The sequence below is a fragment of the Octopus bimaculoides genome, chromosome 16, assembly GCF_046866305.1.
Source record: "Octopus bimaculoides isolate indiv1 chromosome 16, ASM4686630v1, whole genome shotgun sequence".
NCBI lineage: Eukaryota > Metazoa > Mollusca > Cephalopoda > Octopoda > Octopodidae > Octopus > Octopus bimaculoides.
Window position 1 is genome coordinate 22668768 of NC_142943.1, and position 17828 is coordinate 22686595.

The 17828-nt window shown below is 37.6% G+C and overlaps 1 protein-coding gene, 1 long non-coding RNA gene and 1 pseudogene across 2 annotated transcripts in view; 1 reads left to right on the plus strand and 2 right to left on the minus strand.

Annotated features, from left to right (window-relative positions):
• Positions 1-6597: 6597 nt before the first annotated feature.
• Positions 6598-13385, minus strand: LOC149132301 (uncharacterized). Its single transcript, XR_016244702.1, has 2 exons — positions 13158-13385; positions 6598-8057 (listed from the first exon to the last, which is right to left on the minus strand). It is a non-coding gene; the product is annotated as an uncharacterized LOC149132301 (long non-coding RNA).
• Positions 7191-7267, minus strand: LOC128249723 (U4 spliceosomal RNA; annotated as a pseudogene).
• A 1295-nt stretch (positions 13386-14680) lies between the features above and the next one.
• LOC106880558 (carbohydrate sulfotransferase 1) overlaps positions 14681-17828 on the plus strand; it is a 56273-nt gene continuing 53125 nt past the window's right edge. The window contains exon 1 of the mRNA XM_089364265.1: positions 14681-14805. The gene's annotated coding sequence lies outside the window, so the exon portion shown is untranslated. The remainder of the gene's footprint in view (positions 14806-17828) is intronic.

Genomic DNA, 17828 nt, shown 5'->3' on the forward strand with positions numbered 1-17828 from the left:
TAGTCCATTCTAAGATCTGTGGTTTTCAGTTCTTTGGTTATTCTCATTTTCATAATATCGTAATTATTAGGTTTCCCTTCGTTATTTCCAGGCTTTAGATTTGTTTTGCCTTCCTTTTCATTCATATGTTTGTCTGTGGTGTTCTGGATTGGTGCTTTTTGTACACTATTATACATCTCTACGGTCTGGGTTTGTTGTTTTTTGTTTACTTCGTTTTTGCCGGAAATGTTACGTTTGTCCTCGTGTTTTGCTATCTCAGTGTTTATATTATTATTTGGCATTGCTGTGTGACTACTATCTAGATTTTCCTCGTGTATTGTTTCTTTCAATTGTTCTATTTCTATTTCTGATATTATTTTTGCTTTTAGAATATATCTTCTTATGTTAGCTAGTTTGTTAGGGTTCATTGTTTTATCGAGGTCTATATTTACATTATTTTTCTTCCATATTTTATATGTATGTGTTGTTGCGTTTTCGTTTTTTGGGTAGAGCACTGCTGTGAAATAGGCGTGTAGGATCGAAATGTGTTCCTCACGTGTCCATTTATGCCGTTTTGGTTTTGTTTGCGGGACATGAGGAACAACGTCCGGCCCTTTATTTTGACGGTCATCGTTTTCGTAGGGTACCGGTTCGTTTATTTCTGTTGTCAGATTGTTTTGCACGTTCATATCTTCGTACTTTTTTCGTAACAAGCTTACAGTACGTACTTCTCGGTTGTTATTCTTGTGTGGAATAATACCGGTGTTATTTAATCTGTTGGTAATTTTTTTGTACATGGTGTTTTGGGGTTCGAAGATGGTCTGATTTTGATGTAACACGTGTGTTTACGATCGCTGTGCGGGTAGTGGAGGTATCAAGTTAAAATACATCATTATATTTGGAAAAATAGAGATAAATTTCAATGAGTATTACTTACTCGGATATAGTCCAACCCTTTGTCAGCTATTTATTGGCTCCATGCGATGTCTTTATTTCCGATGTTTTTGGATAAGTTTCGGAGCAGTGATTTATCGTACTCACATGTTAAACTTCCCCGGTGTCTTCTCGTTAAACTTCCCCGGTGTCTTCTCGTTAAACTTCCCCGGTGTCTTCTGTTAAACTTCCCCGCTGTCTTCTCGTTAAACTTCCCCGGTGTCTTCTCGTTAAACTTCCCCGGTGTCTTCTCTTATTATTATTATTGTTCAGTAGTTTTATTTTTATAACGTGCTTTCACTTTCTAATCCGAATTTCTATAACCAGAAATTGGGGACCTTGTCGTGTCCAGGTGCCTTCCAGTTGCTTAGTCTTTGCAGCGTCTGGGTGACCTCTTCAGTTGTTATAGGGGCCCAGAGTTACTCAGGTGCTAAGTTCGTTGTTTTAATGGTTCTTTTCTGGGGTTGTTGCTTCACCGACCATATTTGTTTCCAGAATTTCTCTAGTTCTTCTGCTGTTGGTGCTGAAGTAATGTCTATTTTATTTTTACCCAGTTCTTGGTAGAGTTTTTTGGGGTTGGATTTGAACTGTTTGTTTTGTTCAAAGAAACGTTGGCGTTTCTCATATCGGCGGATCATTTGTGCTTTGGCAAGGATGTCTTGCTTTAGTTTTTCTTTTGTCTCAGGTAAGTCTTTTTCTGTAATGCTGTATTTGTACAGTATTTTTGTTTTCTTCTTGTTACTTAGTAGTGTTGATTGTTTACTAATTTCGTTGAGAATCGATAAATTTTTTCTCTTTTTTTAAATTTTGTTCTGGATGTTATTTATTCACAAGGTCTGTTTGGGTGGTAGAACTCCTGTTCGGATGGGTTTGAGTAAGCACCTGAAAAATAACAACCTGTTTCCAGAAGAGCAGAAGGGATGCTGCATGGGCTCATACGGCTGTAAAGATCAATTATTGATCAATAAAGCCATAACTGAAGACAGCCGCAGAAAGAAGAAAGGCCTCAGTATGGCCTGGGTGGACTACCAAAAGGCTTTCGACAGTGTTCCCCACACGTGGATTCTGGAAACACTAGCCATAAACAAGGTGGCACCAATTATTATAAAATACGTAAGGCACTCAATGAACAAATGGCAGACATTGCTACAGCTCCAAACAAAAGAGGGACTTGTGAAAATGAAAGCCATCCCCATTAGAAGAGGAATATTCCAGGGAGACACGCTCTCTCCACTCCTGTTCTGCCTGGCACTCACACCTTTAACTGAATTGCTAAATAGAACTGGATGCGGATACAAATGCTATGGGAAAACAGTCAGCCACCTTTTATATATGGATGACCTAAAATTATACGCTAAAAATGACAAAGAGCTGGAAACACTACTACAGACAGTACATGGCTTTACCAAGGAAACAGATATGAAATTCGGATTAGAAAAATGTGCCAAAGCAACCCTGAAAAGAGGAAAATTAGTTAAAATTAGCAACATCACACTAGATAAAGCCAATGAAATAAGAGAACTAGACGAAAGCCAACCATACAAATATTTAGGAGTCAATGAACTAGATAGGATACAACACACACAAATGAAAGAAAAAATAAAGAAAGAGTACTATAGACGAGTTAGATCAATACTAAAAACAGAGCTCAATGCTAAAAACAAGATAATGGGTATCAACACTTTAGCTGTCCCAGTTATAAGCTACAGCTACAATATCCTTAACTGGACACTAAACGAACTATGTAAAATAGACAGGAAAACAAGAAAAATAATGACAGGATATAGGATGCACCACCCAAAATCTGACATAGAAAGGCTATATATACAACGCACAGAAGGTGGCAGGGGTCTTATACAGCTGGAAAACTATTATAAAATAACCACCATAGGACTGCAAAAATACCTACTCCAGAAGCAAGGAAAACTAATACAAATAGCCACAAAACACGAGCAAAACAAAAAACTGTTTTCAGTATTTAAGGAAGCTGACAAATACAAACAAGAAATCATACTACCTAACAAATACGAAGAAGAAGAAGAAGAAGAAGAAGAAGAAGAAGAAGAAGAAGAAGAAGAAGAAGAAGAAGAAGAAGAAGAAGAAGAAGAAGAAGAAGAAGAAGAAGAAGAAGAAGAAGAAGAAACAACAAAAGCTATAAAACAAATGAAATCCAAACTAAAACTAGAACAGCAACGGTCCATGATGAAACGATGGCAAGAAAAGCCCCTACATGGTAAATACTGGGCTAAACTAAATGCAAAAGAAATAGACAGAGAAAACCCCCAGCAATGGTTGAGAAGCTCAGGACTCAAAAGAGAGACTGAAGGATTTTTAATTGCTGCACAAGACCAAAGCCTCCCCACCAGAAATTACCAAAAATATATAATGAAAAGAAATATAACAAGTAACTATAGAATATGTGGAGATGGACAAGAAACAATAAATCATATTATCTCTGGCTGCCCAGTCCTGGCTAAGAAGGAATATATTCACAGACACGACAGAGTTGGGACCTATATACACTGGAAGTTATGCCAACACTATGGAATAACAACAGAAAAAGATGGTATAAACACATGCCAGAAAAGGTCACAGAAAACGAGAAAGCAATCATACTCTGTGATATGCCAATACACACAGATAGAGAAATTAAGGCAAATAGACCAGATATAGTTGTCAAAGATCATGAAGAAAAAAATGCTTTCTAATTGATGTATCAATACCAGCAGATGACAACGTTTCCCTAAAAGAAATGGAAAAACTTTCAAAATACAAAGACCTGGAAATAGAGGTAACTCGAATGTGGAATCTAAAAACAGAAACAATTCCTATCATAGTAGGTGCCTTAGGTATAATAAAAAAAATATTCAGACAAATACATAACAAAAACACCAGGACTTACAAATATATATAACATACAGAAAATTGCACTACTGGGCACTGCACACATCCTAGGCAAGACATTTTCAATACAGTAACCATAAGAGCATCACAGCAAACCACAGCACACACCCAAGGCGCACAGAGCCGCGCTCGGTAGTGAAGTGAAAGTACGTTATAATAATAATAATAATAATAATAATAATAATAATAATAATAATAATAATAATAATAACAATAATAAACACCGGGGAAGTTTAACATGTGAGAACGATAAATCACTGCTCCGAAACTTATCCAAAAACATCGGAAATAAAGACATCGCATTGAGCCAAAAAATAGCTGACAAAGGGTTGGATTATATCCGAGTAAGTAATACTCATTGAAATTTATTTCTATCTTTCCAAATATAATGATGTATTTTAACTTGATACCTCCACTACCCGCACAGCGATCGTAAACACACGTGTTACATCAAAATCAAACCAATAAATTTCAATGAGTATTACTTACTCGGATATAGTCCAACCCTTTGTCAGCTATTTTTTGGCTCCATGCGATGTCTTTATTTCCGATGTTTTTGGATAAATTTCGGAGCAGTGATTTATCGTTCTCACATGTTAAACATCCCCGGTGTAGTCTTCACATCCCCGGTGTAGTCTTCACATCCCCGGTGTAGTCTTCACATCCTCGGTGTAGTCTTACATCCCCGGTGTAGTCTTCTTCTTCTTCTTCTTCTTCTTCTTCTTCTTCTTCTCCTTCTTCTTCTTCTTCTTCTTCTTCTTCTTAATATTATTAATGTGTTCCTAATAACTATAGAATTTTATATTAGAGTTATATCCTGCTTCTTTTAATGCTTTACTATAATATTGGGCATGTTTAATAAAAGTGTCATAATCTGAGGATAGCATAGATATTCTTTTGCCTATATTATCTATTAAAGCTTCTTTAACTGATCTAGGATGGTTATTTAAAGAACTAATGTACTTTAGGTTTTCTTTCAGTGGATCTTATTAGTGATTAGATTAAAGTTGACGTCTAGATAATTTACTGCATAATGCTCGTTCTCTATAGATATCCCTAGGCCATTATTCTTAAAGAACTTGTACATTTTCTTCTTAATGACCTATTGGTACAGTTCCTGGTTATAAGTAGTAGGTCATCCCTATAAAGACCACCCTCTATATTTGTAAATTCTATTTCTAGTTCTGATAAGATATATAAACCTACAAGATCGGTAACCTGGGCAAAATCCGGGACAACCATGGGTACCCCGGATTCTGACTTTATTAGATACTTTGTATATTTCTAGATAAATATATAAATATATGATAAATAAAACCCCAAGGTACGATTTGCAGATGCATGTAATGGTGAAGGGTTGTACCTGATTGATTTAGAAATTCATTTTCCCAAATTATTTAAATTATATATATAATGAATACTAAAACGAATGGTTTGCACTTGGTAATTTACTGGTAAAGCACGGTTACTTTAGATATACTTTATATATTAACGCGATCGTTCTTAATCAAGTCGTGATTTTTAGCATGAAAAGTTCCGATTTGTGCTGACGCCAAATAGATACTAAACTTGCCGTACGATCCACTCTAGTAGATTTCGATGGTAGATTATGGAGTAGATTCGATAGGGAGAATGCACTTGATATAGCAATGGGTTCATATGATTCTGCTCGGATCACTGACCTATATATATATATATATCCTTTTATTAATCCAGTCTTCCTTTCCGGAAGTAACAGGAGGTCTATATAGGGATGACGCCTTATTATTTCTGGACAGAAGTAGCAAAAGACAGTTAAAAAGGCATAGGAAAAATATACGGTATAATTTTCAGGAGATGCCGTCTCTGCTCCGAGGAATCCCTGTCTATTCTATGGACTAACAAGAAGATCATTAATAGAATTTCTGAACGACTCTCGAGATGCCTACACGCATATAAATGTACTTTCGCACAATGCAGTGGGAATGAATTTTGAGTAACCGTTAACATAATTTTATTTACTTTAAGGTAGAGATGACTTAAGTTTACTTTTAACCTTCCCATTCTTACAAACACAAAGTAGATAGTTAACTCGCTTTGTGATCATGAGTGCACCAAATCTAACGCGTGCATATGCTCACATTTTTGTGGATCCCTGTATAAGCGAGTGTACTCGCGTCATGCAGCTTGCCCGAGGGCGTTTATACATCTATATTTGTTAACGGTTATTTTTAATACTTTTCTCGCTGGATTGTGTGTTCGTTTCTCCTTTTGCCATCTGTGATTTTATTTTTGATCTTCTATATAAATGAAGATATTTCCGTCTGGTTGCTTTTCTTTCTACAAAACGAGAAGTTACATTGCAGAACTGTTATTTTAACAAGTTGTATTTATTTATCACCCGATGAGATACATCTGCATCACCGGATACTCCTGAACCAGTTGTTGAGTGTCCCACCATGAGGGATCGACGCTAGATGTGTCGAGACAATTGTCGTGATTAATAATACATTCTGGTATATTCTATCTTCCGTCTTTCATTTTACCACACACACACACACACACACACACACACACACACACACACATATATATATATAGAGAGAGAAATATATGATTTTAAAAATCCTGGCAGATATCAATTAAACACTTAAATAAAGGAATAAAGTTAAATTTGTATTCTACTTTAAATAAAGTTAAAGTAGAATACAAATCCCAGTTAAATCCTCATGCACGACAGGTTAATCCAACAATACTTTTGTAGAATTTTAAGAAATTCAGAGTATTTAACAACTAATAATATGTATAAAGAAAATCTTATTTTTATTTTAGATCACACCTTAAAACCAACAATCGGTTCAATTCACACACATATAAACAATATTATTTCGCTAACCACGACCTTGAAATGATTGTGATTTCGTATTTTCTTATTAAGTTTTTAGCCCATGTTCTTGTATGAAAGTTTGTGAATGAATCAGCAAGTAGAAAAATCTAAGGGAAGGTAATTAGTGATTGCTATTCTTCGGGACAGAAGTAATTGCTCATCTTTTGTGTGGGATAAATTAATATATATGAACACATGAGCTAAAGTAGTGAGATGAAATATGTACAGTGGTGGACATGCGATCATGGATTAGAGTATATAAAGTTAGTTATGCGTTCATATTTAGGCGTGTTCTGTATTTTTCGATAAATAAATTTTCTTTATTTAAATGTTCTGGTAGAGAAATTGTTTCCTTGCACTGGTAGATGGGGAAAACCGTGAAATTTAGTTGGAGATTCCCGGCACATCTCTCTATGTGTTCACTCAAAGGAATCTCTCTATTCTTGGGAAACGGATCTGTTCCTTATGCAGTGTGGTTCTCTGTTTAAGTGACATACTTGTCCACAACCTGAGCAAGTTCTCAACTAGCAATAACCATGCCTCGGATAACCCTCATTGGCTATGGTACCGCCTCTGCGCAAAGTTATAACAAGTTATAAATTAAATTGTCGGATGCACAAGTAAAGCTGGTCTTAATTGTGAACCTCTTTCTTTATTTGAAGTGGAATTCCGAGTCTTCCAGTAGGTTGGAGGCATGTTCCACAGTTTGGGCATCCACATATTTTAACTATTGGTTTCGTGGTTGATGTGTATAGTTTAGCATTTGTTAGTACTCTTTTCATCGGTTTGGGTTGCTTTTTACATTTAATGAATTTGTGTTTAAAGAATGTACCTCATCTTTAGATCCCTAATGAGCATTGGTAGATTTTGTACAATGGTGTTGTATGCCTCATTGTTTCTAGGGTTGTGAGTCGATATATACGGTAGTATTTTGAGACGAAGTGTGGGGTTTCGTTTTGTTTCCCTTAATGTTTTAATGTCTATTTTCATCATCTATAAATGTCTCTCGGTTTGTGTTGTTCTGCGGTCATGAAGACGAAAGTCCCGAGTATTTCCATCAGACACTATTGTCAAAATCGTTTTCGTTAAATTAAAAGGAATATTTCTTTTGATGTGTTTCGGGTGGCTTGAACTAAACAGAAGATATTGCTTCGAGTCAGTTGGTTTATGACAGATGTGGGTTACGATTTCGTTGTTGACTCTTTTTTACCAGAATATCTAAGAAAGGGAGTTGCTCTTTGCTATATTCCATGGTAAACTGAGTGTTTGGATTTATATTATTTACTATTGATTTAAATTCCAACAGTTTATCAATGGTCTCATTCCAAATATTAAAGTAGTCATTCAGATATCTTTGCCAGTTTTTTTTCAGTTACTGAAATAAGTAAAAAATAAAAAGAAGATAATTAATAAAAGATGTGCATGCTTACATTAAGGCGAAACATGTTCAGCCGTCTACATACAAGCACATACACGCGCGCGCACCCACCCCACACACGCTCTAGTGTGCAGGCACACTTTTTCTCTTTCTCTCGCATATACGCGCACACATGGTTTTCTTTTGTTGTGTTGCAATTTCGATATAGTTGTTTAGTGATTGCTTGTGTGTGCGTAAGAGAGAAGAGAGACGGTGAAAAAGAGAAAGAGAGAGGGGAAAGAGGTAGAGATTGAGAGGAAAAGAGAGAGGGAGAGGGAGATGCATAGTGAGGAAAAGATCATTTTTGTTAAGAACAGTATAGAAAGAATTTCAATGCTACCTTTTCTTGATAAATCCGCACTATTGACGCTGAACAAGCTTTGGAAACAAGATAAGCAGGTAAAATCGCTTCTCTTAATCAGATTTTCCTACACTTGCTCATTTTTTGTTTTAATATTATGAATTATCTTTTATGTATTGAAGAAAATGTAATCGTTGTGATTTTAACTAATTCTCTCTTCATTTCCATGTTTTGGCGGAGTTCTGATCGAAGCACACCATATAAGTGGCAATAATACTTTTGCTTTTGTTTTACTCGATTTTTTTTAATTCATCTGCAGATGGTTTTGGTTATAGTGGTCATTGGCTGTGTAGCACAATGCACACTCCCTCCACCAGAAAAAAACATTTAACTGTATTGTTGCACAGTGTGTAATGTGTCAGATGCTATATTGATAGCAGATTTGAGATCAGAGCAACATTCTTCTAGTCTGAACCCAGACTGCCCTATGAGGAACTAGATGCTGATAGTGCACATCAACTAAGGGGACTGTCAGCAACCACAAGCCTGGTTTTATATCAGAGCTTTCCTTCTCCTAGATGGGTTGCTCTCACCATGGCTAAGGAGCCCAATCTGCCCCATACATATATATATGAATACCCCACCCCACAAAATACCTAAGATTTAAGAATATGAATAAGATATATAAAGCAATATATACGTATGTACATGTTATAATGTGAATCCTCGTCCACTTGTATATTGTTGTCGTGAGCACTGTAATATTCTATTATGTTGTGGCGGTATTCCGCGTTTTATTATCTTAGGCTTGTCTATCGTGCTATCACTGATAGCTCCGCAAGACAACTTTGAAACGTCTACCTTGACGGTAACTCGAACTCGTATATATCACTTAACTGGCACTGACTCCAGCTGAGAACTCGTACAACGACTGTATTGGTGCACAGTGTGTAATATGTCGGATGCTATATTGATAGCAGATTTGAGATCAGAGCAACATTCTTCTAGTCTAGTTGCTTAAAGGTTACTGAACACAGACTGCCCTATGAGGAACTAGATGCTGATTGTCCCACTTTTCCACGTGGGAAGGGGAGTACTATTTTCCCTACAACAGTACACATATTTTGTTGGATGACCGCTGACCACGCTAGTCTGCAAGAAACAGCTTAAGCATGTATTGGGTTGGCAACTAAGTTCCCACCGTTTTTGTAAATTTTAATTTTTTTAAAGGTTTAATAAAAAAAATAACAACTAATTAATCAATAATGTATTCACCCTTGTTGTTTACGACTTCTTCCCAACGTTCAACAAGATTTTCAATACCTCGTTGGTAGAAATCACCCGATTTCGACTCGAAAAATTGATCCAACAAAACTCTCAATTCTGCATCAGTATTGAACGAAACTCCGCGCATAGCATTTGAAAGAGATCGAAAGAGGTGGAAATCCGTTGGTGCCAAATTAGGAAAGTACGGCGGGTGTGGAAGCACTTCCCAGCCATGCGTTTGAATGACTTCTTTGGTCATATTAGCAATATGAGGGCGGGCGTTGTCGTGCAGCAGAACTGCATGCTGACGATTAGGACCTTTCTCTTGAATAGCCGTGTTGAGTCGTTCCATCTGTTGAACATAGAGTTCCGCGTTGACCGTTTGGTTCCGTTCAAGTAATTCGTAATGGATAATCCCTTTCCAGTCCCACCATACGCACATCGTTTTACGCAGATGAAGATCTTGTTTCACGCGCGGTGTCGCTTGTTTACCGGGGCTAAGCCATTCCTTATGCTGCTTCATATTGATGTATAGGCACCATTTTTCGTCGCTAGTAACGATTCGGTAAAGTGCTTGCGTCCATGAGTTGAGCGGTGACGAGCAAGCAAACCAGTGGAAATTGTGGCTCGTTGATTTTTGTTGTTGTCACTTAAGGCATGCAGAACCCATGCTCCATACTTCTGAACCTTTCCCATCGAGTGAAGATGCTTCTCTATAACAGTGTGGAATCATTGCATTTTCTCTGCCAGTTCCCTTGTCGTAACTGACGAGAATTTTCGTGCAAAAGTTGGTTTAATCGCTCTTCATCGAACTCAGCTGGACTACCAGAACGAGGTGCGTCTTTGAGGTCAAAATTTCCATTTTTGAACTTGGCATACCATTCACGAGCGGTTCTTTCAGCTATGGTACCCTCTCCATACACAGCACAAATGTCGCGATCAGCTTTTGCGGCCTTAGAACCTTGGTTAAAAGCTTGGTGGGGTTGCGAGTTTAGTCGCCGACGATCCAATCATGTAAGAGTTTGTACTAGGTTCCATGTTACCAGTGGCGAACAATAGCAACTAATAGCACCTGAGAGCAACCTGACTAATAATGTGGGAGTTATGGGAGCTAATGCTGCTTATTACTAGAGTCTTTTATTTAATTCTATTTTGAGGCTGTTGCCTAAAGAGATATCGTTGCAGTGAGTGGCAGCTCACATAAGCTGTTTCGTTGTTAGGGGGAAAGTGGAGGAATTATGTGAATAACATGAGCAAGCTGGAAGATATAGTTCTCTAGGTAGTGAATTAAAGAAAGAAGAGATGACGCTAGTCTGCAAGAAACAGCTTAATCATGTATGCGTATAATAATAATACATTGCTATGCTAGAAAAAAGAATCAATGTAGCTGAAGAAAAAGAGCAAGCTTACTGATGAAAAGTTTCAAAGTCTGTCAGAGCAACGCTAGAGAGAAGGAGAAAGGAGAGGGATAGAGAAAGCGACAGAGAAAGTGTGTGTGTGTGTGTGTCTACATTTCTTCTCACACCACCACTGGACAACTGTTATTCGTGTATTTACGTCTAGTAGCTTAGCGGTTTGGCAAAAGGTACCAATAGAATAAGTACTAGGCTTAAAATATAAGCCCTGGGGTCAATTTATTTGACTAAAAACCTTCAATGCAATGCCTCGGCATGGACACAGTCAAATGACTGAAACAAGTAAGGGATGAGAGATAAAGATAAACCAGATGCAAACCAGATACAAAAACGAAGAAAGATAACACACACACACACGCACACACTTCCTGGCTAGCTTATTTGGGACAATACCAATGGAGGCCAGATTCCTGTTCCCTTTGGTTTGCTTCTGCTCTGATTGCCTTGAACAGTGATTCGCCAAAACCCACACATTTTGCGTGGTACCAAGCATGGCACAACTCACAGCCAACTGATCTCTGTTTATCCTCCACTTCTTTCTCACATAAGTTGTAAATGCTTGTGTGTTTTGTTTGGTCCCTTTCAGTTCATTTAGCAGTAATCTGGGTCTCCAACTGATCCCCGGCATCAGTTTTTTTTGCTAGTACTAGTTTTACTACTGCTTTGGTTTAAAGCAAAACCTCTCCTAGTTCCAGCTGCTTTCTGTACACTCATTATTTTTGTCTCTGTCGGTTTTAGATCTAGATCAGCTAAGTTGGTTGTCGTAGGCCTATGCATTAAAAGTCAACACGGATCGTCAATGCTCAGCTTGCTTCAGGACTTGCACCAAGTCGTAAAAAATAAATGGAAAAAACAAACACTCCATTTAGAATAAAATGAATTGCTCTTCTAATAAAATTAGGTTTCTAGTCGTTCATATAATGCAAAACTCATTTATCAGAAAAAAAAGAAGTGCATTCGCATTCGTTCCTTATTCACTCTGTACTTGTTCTGTATTCCGACATGGATGTCTATATTTTGTGCAAAATAGTATTCTTGAAGAGCAAGCTTCAAGTATAGCGTAAGCGGTTCAGTTTATATTTCATCAACATGGAAGAATGATCCCAAAAATGGATGAATGTTTCTAATTCTTTGTATACCTCATTTATTTTGTATACATGTTCCATTTTCAAAACTATTGCATTTCATTAATTGGGGAAGTGCGTTTCTGGTTATGTATAATTTGAAGAATATAACAAAGAAAACAGCTCTTTCACACAATTCTACATCAACAACTATTGCTCTTTTAGCAACAAGAAGACAATGTATCATCGATCTAACAACACATGAAAATTTCTAACAAAAGCAAAGAAAACTACTACTCGATATTTTGCATTATGGTTACTTCCTATCCAACAGCTGTTGCTATTTCATACAAACTAGCTAATGGAAACGAGTCTCATTTACCGTCAAATAACAATCAGCGTAATTTAGAAGCTGTGACCGCCTCGTCATTTATCAATAAGTATTAAAAAAATTAGACATACATTTCGTATCTGAGAAACTATAAATAATCCTTATTACCCTAGGCACAAGGCTACAAATGTTACATGAAAATGTTTGTTAATCGAAATGATTTCTTATATTTTGGTTTGGGAGGGGAAGTGGGGGAGATCATGCTAGCTCTCATATTTACTTACCTACATATATTAGACAAAAGGTATTTATACATCTCTCTCTCTACACACACACACACACATATATATACATACACACACACACACATATATAAATACAATACAAATATGTCTATCTACACACACACATATTTACATATATATACACACATGCTCGGATATACTTATACATACACGCATATATACGTATCCATACACATGCATATATACATACATGATACATATCATACATGTGTATAACATATGTATGTGTATGTATGCATGCATGTGTGCATATATGTGTATTTGTATACATGTAGGTTTATATGTATGTTTGTGTATGCATATGTACGTATATATGTGTGTGCGTATGTGTGTATTATGTGTGGTGTATGCGTGCGAGTAGATGTAATCGCCTTACCTCGGTTTTCCTTTCGTCGACTGCGAGTCTGTCTTGCGGTATCCGATCCTCGAAGCTTGCCCCGACCCGAAGAACACCAGGAATAGCAGCTGCTTCCCCAAACCTAGACCGTCGCTTAGCACGTCCTCTGCTGACCACGACCCCGTTCGAAAAAGGGCACGAATCCCGATCGAGGCTCCCTCTGCCCTTCTTCCTCTTCCGGTCAAGTCGCACTTCCGGTCAGCTCCCCAGTCACTGACGTCATACCACATTATGTATATATATGCATGTGTATGGAGACGTATATGTGTATGTATGAGTATATCCGTACATGGATGTATATATATGTGTATGTGTGCGCGTGTGTGTGTAGATAAATATATGTGTATTTATATATATATATATATATATATATATATATATATATATATATATATATATATATATATATATATATATATATGTATGCATGTATGTGTGTAATGTGTCAGATGCTATATTGATAGCAGATTTGAGATCAGAGCGGCATTCTTCTTGTCTAGTTGCTTAAAGGTTACTGAACCCAGACTGTCCTATGAGGAACTAGATGCTGATAGTGCACATCAACTAAGGGGACTGTGTATAGTTTAGCATTTGTTAGTACTCTTTTCATCGGTTTGGTTTGCTTTTTACATTTAATGAATTTGTGTTTAAAGAATGTACCTCATCTTTAGATCCCTAATGAGCATTGGTAGATTTTGTACAATGGTGTTGTATGCCTCATTGTTTCTAGGGTTGTGAGTCGATATATACGGTAGTATTTTGAGACGAAGTGTGGGGTTTCGTTTTGTTTCCCTTAATGTTTTAATGTCTATTTTCATCATCTATAAATGTCTCTCGGTCTTGAAGACGAAGGTCCCGAGTATTTCCATCAGACACTATTGTGCAAATCGTTTTCGTTAAATCAACAGGAATATTTCTTTTGATGTGTTTCGGGTGGCTTGAACTAAACAGAAGATATTGCTTCGATTCAGTTGGTTTATGACAGATGTGGGTTACAATTTCGTTGTTGACTCTTTTTTACCAGAATATCTAAGAAAGGGAGTTGCTCTTTGCTATATTCCATGGTAAACTGAGTGTTTGGATTTATATTATTTACTATTGATTTAAATTCCAACAGTTTATCAATGGTCTCATTCCAAATATTAAAGTAGTCATTCAGATATCTTTGCCAGTTTTTTTTCAGTTACTGAAATAAGTAAAAAATAAAAAGAAGATAATTAATAAAAGATGTGCATGCTTACATTAAGGCGAAACATGTTCAGCCGTCTACATACAAGCACATACACGCGCGCGCACCCACCCCACACACGCTCTAGTGTGCAGGCACACTTTTTCTCTTTCTCTCGCATATACGCGCACACATGGTTTTCTTTTGTTGTGTTGCAATTTCGATATAGTTGTTTAGTGATTGCTTGTGTGTGCGTAAGAGAGAAGAGAGACGGTGAAAAAGAGAAAGAGAGAGGGGAAAGAGGTAGAGATTGAGAGGAAAAGAGAGAGGGAGAGGGAGATGCATAGTGAGGAAAAGATCATTTTTGTTAAGAACAGTATAGAAAGAATTTCAATGCTACCTTTTCTTGATAAATCCGCACTATTGACGCTGAACAAGCTTTGGAAACAAGATAAGCAGGTAAAATCGCTTCTCTTAATCAGATTTTCCTACACTTGCTCATTTTTTGTTTTAATATTATGAATTATCTTTTATGTATTGAAGAAAATGTAATCGTTGTGATTTTAACTAATTCTCTCTTCATTTCCATGTTTTGGCGGAGTTCTGATCGAAGCACACCATATAAGTGGCAATAATACTTTTGCTTTTGTTTTACTCGATTTTTTTTAATTCATCTGCAGATGGTTTTGGTTATAGTGGTCATTGGCTGTGTAGCACAATGCACACTCCCTCCACCAGAAAAAAACATTTAACTGTATTGTTGCACAGTGTGTAATGTGTCAGATGCTATATTGATAGCAGATTTGAGATCAGAGCAACATTCTTCTAGTCTGAACCCAGACTGCCCTATGAGGAACTAGATGCTGATAGTGCACATCAACTAAGGGGACTGTCAGCAACCACAAGCCTGGTTTTATATCAGAGCTTTCCTTCTCCTAGATGGGTTGCTCTCACCATGGCTAAGGAGCCCAATCTGCCCCATACATATATATATGAATACCCCACCCCACAAAATACCTAAGATTTAAGAATATGAATAAGATATATAAAGCAATATATACGTATGTACATGTTATAATGTGAATCCTCGTCCACTTGTATATTGTTGTCGTGAGCACTGTAATATTCTATTATGTTGTGGCGGTATTCCGCGTTTTATTATCTTAGGCTTGTCTATCGTGCTATCACTGATAGCTCCGCAAGACAACTTTGAAACGTCTACCTTGACGGTAACTCGAACTCGTATATATCACTTAACTGGCACTGACTCCAGCTGAGAACTCGTACAACGACTGTATTGGTGCACAGTGTGTAATATGTCGGATGCTATATTGATAGCAGATTTGAGATCAGAGCAACATTCTTCTAGTCTAGTTGCTTAAAGGTTACTGAACACAGACTGCCCTATGAGGAACTAGATGCTGATTGTCCCACTTTTCCACGTGGGAAGGGGAGTACTATTTTCCCTACAACAGTACACATATTTTGTTGGATGACCGCTGACCACGCTAGTCTGCAAGAAACAGCTTAAGCATGTATTGGGTTGGCAACTAAGTTCCCACCGTTTTTGTAAATTTTAATTTTTTTAAAGGTTTAATAAAAAAAATAACAACTAATTAATCAATAATGTATTCACCCTTGTTGTTTACGACTTCTTCCCAACGTTCAACAAGATTTTCAATACCTCGTTGGTAGAAATCACCCGATTTCGACTCGAAAAATTGATCCAACAAAACTCTCAATTCTGCATCAGTATTGAACGAAACTCCGCGCATAGCATTTGAAAGAGATCGAAAGAGGTGGAAATCCGTTGGTGCCAAATTAGGAAAGTACGGCGGGTGTGGAAGCACTTCCCAGCCATGCGTTTGAATGACTTCTTTGGTCATATTAGCAATATGAGGGCGGGCGTTGTCGTGCAGCAGAACTGCATGCTGACGATTAGGACCTTTCTCTTGAATAGCCGTGTTGAGTCGTTCCATCTGTTGAACATAGAGTTCCGCGTTGACCGTTTGGTTCCGTTCAAGTAATTCGTAATGGATAATCCCTTTCCAGTCCCACCATACGCACATCGTTTTACGCAGATGAAGATCTTGTTTCACGCGCGGTGTCGCTTGTTTACCGGGGCTAAGCCATTCCTTATGCTGCTTCATATTGATGTATAGGCACCATTTTTCGTCGCTAGTAACGATTCGGTAAAGTGCTTGCGTCCATGAGTTGAGCAGTGACGAGCAAGCAAACCAGTGGAAATTGTGGCTCGTTGATTTTTGTTGTTGTCACTTAAGGCATGCAGAACCCATGCTCCATACTTCTGAACCTTTCCCATCGAGTGAAGATGCTTCTCTATAACAGTGTGGAATCATTGCATTTTCTCTGCCAGTTCCCTTGTCGTAACTGACGAGAATTTTCGTGCAAAAGTTGGTTTAATCGCTCTTCATCGAACTCAGCTGGACTACCAGAACGAGGTGCGTCTTTGAGGTCAAAATTTCCATTTTTGAACTTGGCATACCATTCACGAGCGGTTCTTTCAGCTATGGTACCCTCTCCATACACAGCACAAATGTCGCGATCAGCTTTTGCGGCCTTAGAACCTTGGTTAAAAGCTTGGTGGGGTTGCGAGTTTAGTCGCCGACGATCCAATCATGTAAGAGTTTGTACTAGGTTCCATGTTACCAGTGGCGAACAATAGCAACTAATAGCACCTGAGAGCAACCTGACTAATAATGTGGGAGTTATGGGAGCTAATGCTGCTTATTACTAGAGTCTTTTATTTAATTCTATTTTGAGGCTGTTGCCTAAAGAGATATCGTTGCAGTGAGTGGCAGCTCACATAAGCTGTTTCGTTGTTAGGGGGAAAGTGGAGGAATTATGTGAATAACATGAGCAAGCTGGAAGATATAGTTCTCTAGGTAGTGAATTAAAGAAAGAAGAGATGACGCTAGTCTGCAAGAAACAGCTTAATCATGTATGCGTATAATAATAATACATTGCTATGCTAGAAAAAAGAATCAATGTAGCTGAAGAAAAAGAGCAAGCTTACTGATGAAAAGTTTCAAAGTCTGTCAGAGCAACGCTAGAGAGAAGGAGAAAGGAGAGGGATAGAGAAAGCGACAGAGAAAGTGTGTGTGTGTGTGTGTCTACATTTCTTCTCACACCACCACTGGACAACTGTTATTCGTGTATTTACGTCTAGTAGCTTAGCGGTTTGGCAAAAGGTACCAATAGAATAAGTACTAGGCTTAAAATATAAGCCCTGGGGTCAATTTATTTGACTAAAAACCTTCAATGCAATGCCTCGGCATGGACACAGTCAAATGACTGAAACAAGTAAGGGATGAGAGATAAAGATAAACCAGATGCAAACCAGATACAAAAACGAAGAAAGATAACACACACACACACACACACACACACACACACACACACACACACACACACACACACACACACACACACACACACACACACACACACACACACACACA